A 12291-nucleotide genomic window follows, 5' to 3' on the forward strand; every position below is an offset into this window, starting at 1 on the left:
CCAGGGTCCTCCACACATGGCGGGAGGAGGGGATGTGAGGGAATGGATATCGGACACTCCACCACCCAGCTTGACCCTTTCTGCCCTATTCCAGGCTGGTTATCCTGGAATGGGAGGAAGGGAGGGAGGTTGGGAGTGGGTGACTTTGCTCTTAGTGCTGGTGCAGATGGGGAGGTGGACACGATGAGGTGTCCGGTGGGAGTCAGTCCACAGTGATGTGTTCATGCAATGTTGTTAGTGTAGCGTGTGTAGTGGAGGGAGAGAGGGAGAGAGGAGAACAGAGAAGGCGATGCAGTGAGAGTGATGGAGCATGAGCCTTGTTCGGGCGTTGGTGCAATAACAGATATACAGTGACCGTGAGGGAACAGAGAGAATACAGTGACCCTTATCCTGACAGAATGCGGAAGGTTATTAATGCTTGTCCTGTATTGCTGGACGTTTCTTCAGACCGCAGATACTGCACTAAGCTGAGTGGGGAGCTCAGACCATGTTCAGTGTGTCTGGTTGTGTGGCCCCCTCTGGGAAGAGTATGGTCCTCCTCTGTACTAGCCCATCAACCAGGACCTGCTTGCCCCTGTCGACAAATCATTGTATATTTGCCCCTTATCTGCCATGGTCTGGTTAAACTGTGCAGGAGACCTCTAAACTGAGAAAGCTGAACAGTGTGCCCATTGGCCTTTAAAAGATAGCACCAGTGCCAGGGATCATATATTATCCAGTGATATCCGGGCGATTGTGAGTGCAACTCTCCATGATGGGTGGGAGAAACAGGCTGGAATTGAATGAGTGGGACGCCATGGGGTGGGATGGGTAGTTAACGAAGTGAGTTCAGTAAGAGAGCATCAGGAAACTAACACGACCTAGTGCATACAATCCCTCTGTCACACTCAATGAAAATGTCACTGAGGCAAGTTATTGTTAGAATCAGCGCAAGGATTCGAAGTCTCTGCTGACCCTTCTCCAAGTTACGAAGCTGCAGAACAATTGATCATCCAATACTCTCCATCATCTGACCTCACACCAATATCCCGTTCACCCATCATTGCTGGAAACACTGGCTTATGTTGCAGGATACTGTTGAAATGTTTACATTTCAATATTCTAGAATCTGGGAACACATCCATCCATGGCATTGTCTCTCAATTTCGCCCTATCTGTCTATACTCCAAACTTCTCCCATTTGTTGGTATTTAAGCTGATTCCCAGGCGATTGCTCTCTGGCAGTCATGTTCACACACAATACCCCTTATGATAACACAGTGTAGATACGGAGCTGTAAATGGACGGGAGCTGCACATTCTGTCACTCCCAGCATGGGCTGCAAGTTTCCCCACGCTGGACAGTGATCGAAAACAGTGTTACTGTGCAATGTTCTGGGGTGGTGGGCACAGTTCTACTCTCTGGTCACATGTCTTACCTGGGTTTATAGATCAATGCACGGCTATGATCTGCATAACTTTCCACTCTGGGTGATTGCGGCTTTATTGTACAGTACATCAGCCTAGTCTGCACAGTGCTTCATGCTGAAAACATTTCTGATCTGGGTTTATATAGCTGCTATGGTCCGCCCAGTGTTCCACGCTGGAACAATTGCAGGGTTACGTTCAGCAGTACACGAGCCTGGTCTGCACAGTGCTTCATGCTGAACAGATATCTCTTCCGGATTGATGGTGTCACGGCTGGTTCTTTGAGGTGGATTGAGAATGTGATATAACTAATCATTTCACTCGATATGGTAATGACTTTATTTTTGTTCTCATGCTTGTGATTGGACCTTCCAAATTCTGAATCCTCCGGCCAGTCGCATTCTTCAGTCTACTTGCATATTTTGGCAAATTATCCCATGAGTAATTGTCTAGTTATAATGTGAATAACTGTCCTGTGTATTTCCCTGGTCTTTGATGTTACTCACCCTGGAGCATCGGGATTCACCGCGATAAACGTCAGTAAGGTCACTCTTCAGACTCAAAGCTCCAGGGAACATGGCCCCAGCCCATTCACACTATCCATGTAGCTCAACCTCACCCGCTGGCTCAACATCAACAACATACTTGTAATTTTTTACTGCACTCTTTCAAGTTTAACAACACCTTTTCTATAGCAGGGAGAACAGAATTCAAGGTAGTACTACAGAAGTGGTTGAACCTAGTGAGTAGGCGGAAGTGAGTACTTCAGATGCTGGAGATTAGTCGAGAGTGTCGTCTAGAAAAGCGCAGCATGTCAGGCAGCATCTGATGAGCAGGAAAGTCAATGTTTTGGGCAAAAGTTGGAAGGGTGTTTGCTCAAAATATCGATTTTCCTGCTCCTCCGATGCTGTCTGATCCAGCCTGCTTTTCCATCACCACACTCTGTACCCAGTGTATATCTCAAATGGCCCTCTTCTCCAAAAATCGCAATTTACCCTCCCACATGGTGGACGATGCCCTGCTGCCCATCTTATCCATTTCCCACACTTCTGCCTTCGAATCCCACCCCTCCTAATGCAACAGAAAAATAGCATCCCTGTTCCTCACCTTCCACCCCAACAAACCTCCAGATAAAATGCATTTTCCTCCCCCATTTGCGACACCTACAAACAGATCCCACCACCAGATGTATATTTCCATCCCCACCCCTATCTTCATTCAATAAATACCATTCCCTCCGTGAGTACCTCATCAGGTCAACGCCCCCCACTAAAACACTCTACCCTCGCACTTGCTTCCCCTGACGTCGCAGGAATTGCAAAACCTCACACCCTCACCTCCGCCCAATGCCCAGTAGGATCCTTCCATATCCATCGGAATTTTACCTGCCCTTCCAGACACAGGAGCTACTGTATCCATTGCTCCTGATGTTGTATCCTCAATATTGGTGCGACAGGACGCTAACATGCGGCACACTTCAGAGAACATCTCCAGGACACCCGGACCAACCAAACCCACTGCCTCATGGCCAAACATTTCAGCACACCCTCCCACTCCGCCAAGGTCCTGGGCCTCTTCCACCACCACCCCCTGACCACCTGATGCCTGGAGGGAGAAAGCCTCATCTTCGACCTTGCGACCCTGTAACCAAACGGGATCAATGTGGATTTCACTAGTTTCCTCATTTTCCTTTCCCACACGTTAACCTTCCAACTCAGCATAGCCCCCATGACCTGTCCTACCTGCCCACCTTCCTTCCCACCTTTCTGCTCCACCCTCCTCTCCGACATATCACCTCCATCCCCAACTTCATCTGGCTATGACGTTCTCAGCTACCTTCCCCCTTTTCCATTCCCTTCCCATTTATCTCTCAGCACCTTTGGGCGACAAGCCTCATTCCTGATGAAGGCACATGAAATGGAGATTCTTCTGCTCTTCGGATGCTGCCTGATGGGCTGGGCTTTTCCAGCGCCACATTCTCGACTCTGACCTCCAGCACCAGCCATGCTCACTTTCTCCCTTGTGTTAGTGTATCCAGAAATTTCCCCAACAGACATTTTATGCAGCTGGTCAGTTATTTTATCCCAGTCTCCTATTATAAACAGAGTTGAACTTATACAGCCTTGCACAGCTCTGCAAATTCTCCCAGATACAAGGAAATGGTAAAAAGAAAGAGTGAAAAACTTATAGTCGGTCCGTCAGTAACCCTCATCCATTCCATCCAGACTGAGTAAATATTGCCTTTTATTATGATATGAAAGGTGATGTAAGGAAGGGGTTAACTGAACCTGTTTGTTCAGTGACTGTGGTTAATGTCAGTCTCCAAGGATTGTAATTATTCCAGTGTAGGGTTTCCAGTTTTACTGATAAATCGGCTCCATCAACATGTTATTCCACAGTATGAGTGGGAGCATCACCAACAGCACTAACAGGGATAAGTGGCTCCAGAGAGAGGGATAAGAGAGATTGGATTTGAGCACATTAGACCGGAATGTTCTAATAATGAATCAGGGTTTGAGAACGTTGGAGTGGAATGTTCCAACAATAGATCAGAATCTGAGAACATTGGACTGGAATGTTCCAACAATGGACAGGAGTTTATCCAATTATGTTTGGTATCTTTCTACATATTATGATTGGTTGTCATGGCGGATCTATTATGCTCTTTGCATTATTCAATACATTTATTATCCTCTTCTGGCTATCGTTGGTATTCCTGGTAAGTCTCACTGTCAAGATATTTTCTCTATAAACCAGTTGCCACTGCTTTTCTGTTCCTTCATATAGTCTACACTTCTTGCCGCCAATAGTGTTCCTGGTGATACTTTGAATCCAGTTCAATTCCTGTCTCCCTCCTTGCATCGGGCTGTATTACTCATGGATCTCTGTGTTGACTTACTCACTTTCAGATGTGAACCATTGTCCTTGTTATTTAAATATTGGAATTGTGGAGGTCATTGTCCTCTATTGTGTTTACAAACTCCATTTCCTCACAGGATTCAATCCTAACCCTGGCCAACATCATTTGTTTTCCATTCATTTGTGAGACTTGGGTGTTGCTAGCTGGCCAGCATCAATAGCCCATTTCTATTTGCCCTTGAGAGGGTGAGGGTGAGCTTCCCTCTTGAATCGCTGCAGTTCACTTGCTGGTAGTTGGCTCACAATGCCAGTAGGGTGGGAATTCCAATATTTTGACCCAACGACTGTGAAAGAACAGCAGTATATTTCCAAATCAGCGTGTTGAGTGGCTAGGGGCGTACTGAGGGCGGGGGGGGGGGGGGGGGGTGGTGGTGGTGGTGGTTGGCGGGGTGGGGGGTGGCGGTGGGAGGTGAAACTTGCAGGTGTTGTTTGACACAGACGAATCACAACTTTGGTGATCCCTTTGACCATGAGCTGATTCCTGATACGAAGCCCTGACCATTCTTAAGTTTAACTACTCACTGCGCCAGAATATACTTCACTGGCGTAACCCATCTGCTGTTTGAACCTTGAGGCTGTGAATTACAGACTTAATGATGACAACAATTTGCTGCTAACACTCTCGGGTCGAAACCTGCAGAAACAAATCTGATTCGAACTCATCGCAAAATCACATCCATCTGATGTTCCTGTGCACGTTGATCTATATCGCTACTGTGTCTGGCAATGACTTTATTTTAATATTCTTAAGCGCTATAACTCATCTGTCCATGAAACTTCCCTCAATCTCTCTGTTTCAATTATCCAAATCCCTGCCAGTTGTTCATATTTAACCTGTTTTCCTTCAAGTGCATTTTCTATCAAGCAATGACTTTCATATTAAACCACCCCAAATGCACGCCCCCCACGCCACCCACCCCACCCACCCCCCCCCCCCCACACACACACACACCTTATACGGGTGCAATGGAGATAGAAATCTTCCCCTGCTGTGGTTATTTGATAATTTGATATGTGCATCGTTCCCATATGATAGCAATGTTAGCAATAGTCGTCATGCTGGCCAGATAATCCAGATTATTGAGCAATACACTAGCATGGCCTGCAGAGCTCACCGTGTTCGTCCATCACCTTGTCCCAGTTTATGTTGTTTTAAGTGTTTTGTGGAGCCGATTCAAAATTTGATGACACAAACCATTTCAGCTGATTTGAAAATACCTTTATTTCATGTTCACATTCTTGCAATTTTTCTCTCTCAGGGTTCAATCCAACAGTTAGTCCCACTACCCAGTCTTTTTCAATATATTTCCACAACACGATCTCAGAATTAACTATCTGCTTCTGTCTTTAATGTGAATCGTTCTGTCCCTCTGTATCTTTCCCTGGCCTTGGCTTTTGGCTCCCTCGTGTTTCAAATGCTGGCATTATGAAGCTCAGAAACAATGAATTGGTGCGTGTCAGGCTGCTGTTTACTTCCCAGTGTGTCCGCTGTGGTGTTCCTTGGACGGGGGAGCGTGGTGCGTGTCGGGCTGTTGTTCACTTCCCGGTGTATCCCATGTGCTGTTCCATGTTGGATCGGGGTGTGTGTGTCGTGCTGTTGCTCACTTCCCGGTGTGTCCTATGTGGTGTTCCATGTTGGAAAGGGGGAGGTGTGTAGGGTTTTTCTTCACTTCCCGGAGTATCCCATGTAGTGTTCCGCGTTCGAAAGGGGTGTGTGTATTGAGCTGTTGTTCACTTCCCAGTGTATCCCATGTGCTGCTCTATGTTGGATAGGGTTTTCAGCAGCTTTGACTCACGTCTTTGAAACTTGATCTGCACCTGTCCACTGAACGCTTGACTTCTGTGTTTGTCTCTTTGAGCTGATCGTGTGGTCAGTAACACAAGGAAGCCCCTTGAGTATTATTGTAAAAGATCAGGTACCTAACATCTCTGACAATGCTGTCACTTTTAATAAAGGTTATTTGCTCCTTTTCTTTAAAGAGAAATCTTAAAGGCCGAACTGCCTACTGAAAACGTCTGAAATAAATAACTTAGGAGGCGTTTAGGGTTTTTAAATAAATAATTATAACAATGGCCAGCTCAATATGACCAGACTTTACCATTTTTTCTGAGCTGTAACAATCACCAATTTGTTTGGGGTGGGAGAACGGTTGGATGCTTCAGTAAATGGTCCTTAGCTGCTTTTCTCTCTGAGATCTGTCCTGATGCTGTTTCCTCCTGGATTGGAGAACTGCATGCACTACTGACTGACCTTGGAGGTGTATTTTTGCCAAGGAATGAGATTTTGGGATGATCATACATTGGAACAGTTCATTAGTGGAAAATACTATGTTTCTTATTCTGTTAAGATTTTCAGTAGGTAAGTTAATCTAAATTCGTCTTCTTTTTGCATGTAGTTTTATTAGAGTGTTTAAATAACTTGTGTTTTGCTTTAAGTTGAGTGGTTTGGAGAACTGCATCACATCTGGCACACCCATTTCACATCTACCTTTAATATAAAAAACAATTGGTTTCCAGGCTGCCATCTTAAAGCATTTTAAGGCAGTCTGGTCTGACCCATAGCAAAGTGGGGACTCTTGTCCATTTCGAAATCAATAATTCCAAATTGGGTTCAGGTTTAGAATCCCTAGAGTGTGGAAACAGGCCATTTGGCCAAAAAATCCACACCAATCCACCAAAGAGTAACCCACAAAGACCCATTCCACTATCCTATAATTCCATATTTACCCCTGGCTAATGCACCTAACTTGCACATCTCTGAACAGTATGGGCAAGTTAACATGGCCAATTCGCTGATCATGCACATCTTTGGGCTGAGAACCCGGAGGAAACCCACTTCGGGAGGTGGAGAATGTGCACAGGGAGATTGCTGGGCTCAAAGGCGGCTTTTGATAGTTGTTGGTGTCTTTTGTTCTGCGTGTTGAATTCAATTGGTTTGAACAGTGTTTTGTGTCGTAATGGTTCTTTATGTCGCTAAGAGTTCTCTGGGTGTGGAAGAAGTGACGTTAAAGATTTTACACAAGGTGAGCAAGGCAAAGTTTTTAGAATTGGCAGACAAGCTGTAGTTGGGTTTGTGTATGTCTGTGAGGAAAAGCGAGACAATTATAGCTATAGCTTGGCATTTACATTTTGGTGGAAACACCATCTGAATCTTTGGTAAAGTCTGGAATTCAATTGCAGAAGAGGCAGATTGAACGCAAAAATGAATTGAAACAGTTTGAAATTCGATTAAAAGTAGAATTAAAAGAAAAGAAGAAGAAGAAGAAAGACAGAAAAAGAAAGAAGAAAAGCAGAAAGAGAGAAAAAGGGAGAGAGTTTCAACTACAAAAGTTAACAATTAGAGAGGAAAGTCGACTTAGCAGGGTGGAGATGAAGGCAGACGGTAGGCTGGATGAGGTGGAGAGTGAAGATGAACAACACTATAGTCGCCAAAGGTCTGATGGGGATCTGTTTAAATACATCCAGGCATTGTCTAAATTTGAAGAGAAGGATGCAGACGCCTTTTTAATTTCATTTGAGAAAGTGGCTAAACGGATGCCGTGGCCATTGACCATGTGGATTTAGTTGATCCAAACAAAGCGCGTCGGTATAAGGAGTGAGGTATTTGCATCCCTATCGGAGGGTGTATCTGGTCAGTATGAGGGGGATAAAAAGCGTCCCTGGTTAAATATATACTGGGTTTGAAAGAATCAAACAAAGTAACTTTGAAAGGTTGATAAGGGTATTAAAAACAAAGCAACCTATGACACTCTTAGAGAGATTCTTGCTTTGGATGAGTTCAAACATTCAGTTTCTGCAGTCGTGAGAACTTGTGTGGAAGAGCAGAGAGTTAAAATGTCAAACCTAGAAGCTGAAATGGCTAAGGATTAGCAGTTGGTCCATAAATCAAAGTTTGGCTTCCGTGAGGGATGGAGAAGAATGTGCGAGACCATCAAATATATACCTGTGAGAGTAAGGTTTACTGGCATAGGCCTGGAGTAGCAGGTAAAGAGGTTTCAGCATTGAGCGGTACAGAAGCATGTAAATCTTGTAAGCTGAGACATGAGGAGACATGCCATTGACAAGGACTTTTGGAGAGATGAGATTTGCTCCATTATGTAATATGTGGTTGGATTGTCCGGTTAAACTATCAACAGAAATATTTTACAATTGGGACTGCAGCTTGGTGTTGGCGTTACAACATTTCAGCAGTTAACTTGCAGATAATGTGCCCGAGACAAATCTACATACGATCATAACTCCTAATCGTTTTTGGAGAAATTTAGGGAGAAAACTTCCGGGCTATTCAGATAGCGGTTATTATTGTTGCCATTCAGTTTGGAAGTTATACAGGTGACTGGACGAGAAACCGTACTTTCTGCCAAGTTATCGAGACTTGGAGGAAAAAGGAAAGAGGCGTTCGGTGGCTGGGGCAAACTGACTGAAATAGAATGGACTTGCATTCTTAGTGTCAATACAATATATATGTATTGTAGTCTACTGAAACTGTAAGAATATGGAGTTTAAAATGAAGTCACCTTTGCATATTGATTGTTCACTTTTTCAAAGGGGGAGTTGTGACTTCAATGATCTGGAAATTGCCAGGCAGGACTGGTGACATATCCATCATTTCCCAATATGTTGACATCATTGTCACCATTCAGAGTCGGAGGATATAAATGGTGGATGAGGTGAATGCAATGCTTTCTCCCTCAGCAGGGAACTGCCGAGTGTATCCTTGTTTTCCCATTAATTTTGCCAATGATGTACATGACTAAGCGGGTCCCCACGTCATTGAGGAGATGGAGGGGAACTGAAGGACATCTCACTTCATTAATTTTACAGGGCGTCCCTGCACAGTACATCATGCTGGTGAATACCCACTGTCCTGGCAGCAGCCACAGCCTCTTCATTCAGAAGCAGTCAGACCATTCCTTCATCATCGGTCTCCATGTACAGAGAAATGAATGTATCTTAAAGGCCGTCCCCTTGCTACACGTTTCAAAATACTGTCCCCACTGCCAACCAACATCAAAATATCCGATTTGTACTGAGAGCAACTGGGCTCCTGGGAATGTCACGGAGCAGACCATCAGGGAGATGGAGCAAAACCTCCCATGTCTGAAATTCTCTGAGTGAACTCCCCAATGCACAGTATTACTAAGCCCAGTTATCTCTCTCCATTTCAGTAACATACTCCCCAATATTCTGCCTTTTTAAATGTAATGACCAGTCATATCATGTTATATTCCACTGCCTCCCTTGATAATTTAATGTCTTGCTTAACACAGAGTCATCACCAAACTTAGTAGTAGAACATCTCTTCCATCCTCCTGATCATTGATATAGTTTGTAAATAATTGAGGACCAGCACTGGTCATTATGTGAGTCCACTGGTAACGTTCTGTCCAACTGATTTAGATTGATTTATCCCGAGTGCCTGCTTCCTGTTTGATAACCAGACCTCCCCCATTCCGTTGTAACACATTCGAAGTGATGAATAAGAACAAGGAACATCAGTCAGTAATTCAGCCGCTCCAACCTGCTCCACCACTGAATACAATAATTGCTGATGAGATCGCAGCCTCTGTTCCACTTTCTTGTCACCTCTCCATCCTGAAACTCTAGTCTGTTGTTGTAGATTGCTGCACATGAAAAAATATCCACTCCACATCTACGCTGTCAATTAATTTTAGGATTTTACAGACCTCAATGAGATCTCCCTTTATTATTATAAACATGAGACTATAGACCTGGAGGACTCAATTTCTCTTCATAAGACAAACCCCTCATCTCTGGAATCAATCTAATGAACCCCTTCTGAATTACCTCCAATGTAAATGCATCCTTCCGCAACTCAGGGCACCCAAACTATACTCCACTTGTAGCCTCACTAATGCCTTGCATAGCTGCAGCAACACTCCCTACCTTTCCTCTCTATCCTTGTACAAATAAACATTGAAGCTACGCTTGCCTTGCACATTACTTGATGTAGCTGCATGCAGGTTTTCTGTGAATTACACGTGAACACATAGATCCTTCTGCACCTAAGCACTTTGAAGTTTCTCTCCATTTAGATAATAATTTGCCTTTCTATTTCGCTGGCCCAAATGAATAATCTCATGGTTATCCATTGTAATTTCCATTGCCAAGTGTTAGCCCATTTACCCAATTATCCATATTCATTTTTCAAACTCTTACATCTTCATTCTGAAGTAATTTCCCACCGATGTTGGTATCCTGTCAACTGCGTAATAATACTGATGATAAAAAGTTAAGGCATGAGTACTGAAATCGGTGGCACTCCACAAGGTACATTTGCCAGAAGAAAATGACACATCTACTCCATCTGATTGCATTTTTTTGGTTCACCAATCCTCTATCCAAGCTAATAAATTACTCCTAAACCCATGTTGTCTGATCTTAAAACTTTCTCTTTGGAGAAGGAACATATTCAACCCCTTCTGGAAGAGCAGATATATTCCATCTCCAGGATTCCCAGGAACCACCTTGTTTGTGACATCTTTAAATAACTCAAGCAAACAATTCAAACACGATTTAGCCTTCGTAAAACCATGTTGACTCTGATGGATTGTGGTTTAACTTTGCAAATGTCCTAAACAATAGACTCTAATAATTTGCCTTAAATTACAACAGTGTATTGTTACACTTTAGTCCTTAATGTATACCATTATTACAAGTTCTTCCTTTTCGAAAACCTCTACATTTTCTTTGAATTTCTGATTAACAGGCACAAGGCTGTTAAAAGAGATATGTTCCAAATACTGAGTAAGAGCCATGTGTGGCTGAATGAACTCATTATCCTGTTGGTGTACAAACTCGATGGGCTGAAGTCTTTCGGGTGTTCCCATTGTTGTCGGCTCCAAGGCCAGAATGACCTTCTCCTGTTGGTGTGTTAGAGGTTTGTGGGATTATGGAATTGATGATGAATGGCTTTTGCCCGAAACGTCGATTTTCCTGCTCTTCGGATGCTGCCTGACCTGCTTTGCTTTTCAAGCACTACTCTGATCAAAACGCAGGGAATAGACAGCATTGTTGAAAGATTATTGTCCTTCTCTACTCCATCAGCATAACGAGAGATCTGGAGAAAATCTCGAAATAAAGCTTGAGAAGAGCATAAGTGATGTGGCGAGATGATTTCTACCATTAATCTCCCCGGAACCAACTTCACTGTGATTTCACTGAATCATATGAGGTGGAGCTCAGAAACAGGAAGGAGGAGCAAACATTGATGGGAATTATATACCATAGTGAAAGCTTCAATACATGTAACGGGCACGTCATAAAATAGGAACTGGAATATATATGCATCTGTGTACTGCAGTAATAATGTGCTGTTTAAATTATATCTAAGCTGTGCTAATCCAACGGAATGCTAATGCTGGGAAAATGATTTCATGAGCACGTGTGAGATGGCTTGCATTAACATTATTTCGAGCACCGAGCTCAAGGTCAGGTTATTTAGGAATTGGTGTTGGATGATCAGAATTGCTTATTGAAAACTTTGTTGTAAACTTTTGGGAACAGTGACCACAACTTTTTATTTGAGATTCGATTTCCCACAGTATGGAAACATACCCTTCGGACCAGCAAGTCCACATCAACCCTCCAAAGAGTTCCCCACCCAGATCGGTTTCCCTCTGATTAATGCACCTACCCCTATGGGCAGTTTAATATGATCAATTCACCTGACCCGCACAGCTTTGGACTGTGGGAGGAAACTGGAGCTCTCGGAAGAAACCCACGCAGACAGGGGGAGAATGTGCAAACTCCACATAGACAGTCGCCCGTGGCTAGAATCAAACAGGAGCCCTGTTATTGTTGGCAGCAGTGCTAGGCAATGAGCCACTGTGCTGCCTCTATTGGTTTTCCTTTATGGTGTTTGAGTACATGACAGTTGTTGCTGTATTTGAAGTAACAGTTATGAATCTGAGTCAGGCAAGCCATGAAGGTGCGAGGAGAAAGT

Source organism: Hemiscyllium ocellatum, chromosome 21 (genome assembly GCF_020745735.1).
Source record: "Hemiscyllium ocellatum isolate sHemOce1 chromosome 21, sHemOce1.pat.X.cur, whole genome shotgun sequence".
In the NCBI taxonomy this organism is placed as follows: domain Eukaryota; kingdom Metazoa; phylum Chordata; class Chondrichthyes; order Orectolobiformes; family Hemiscylliidae; genus Hemiscyllium; species Hemiscyllium ocellatum.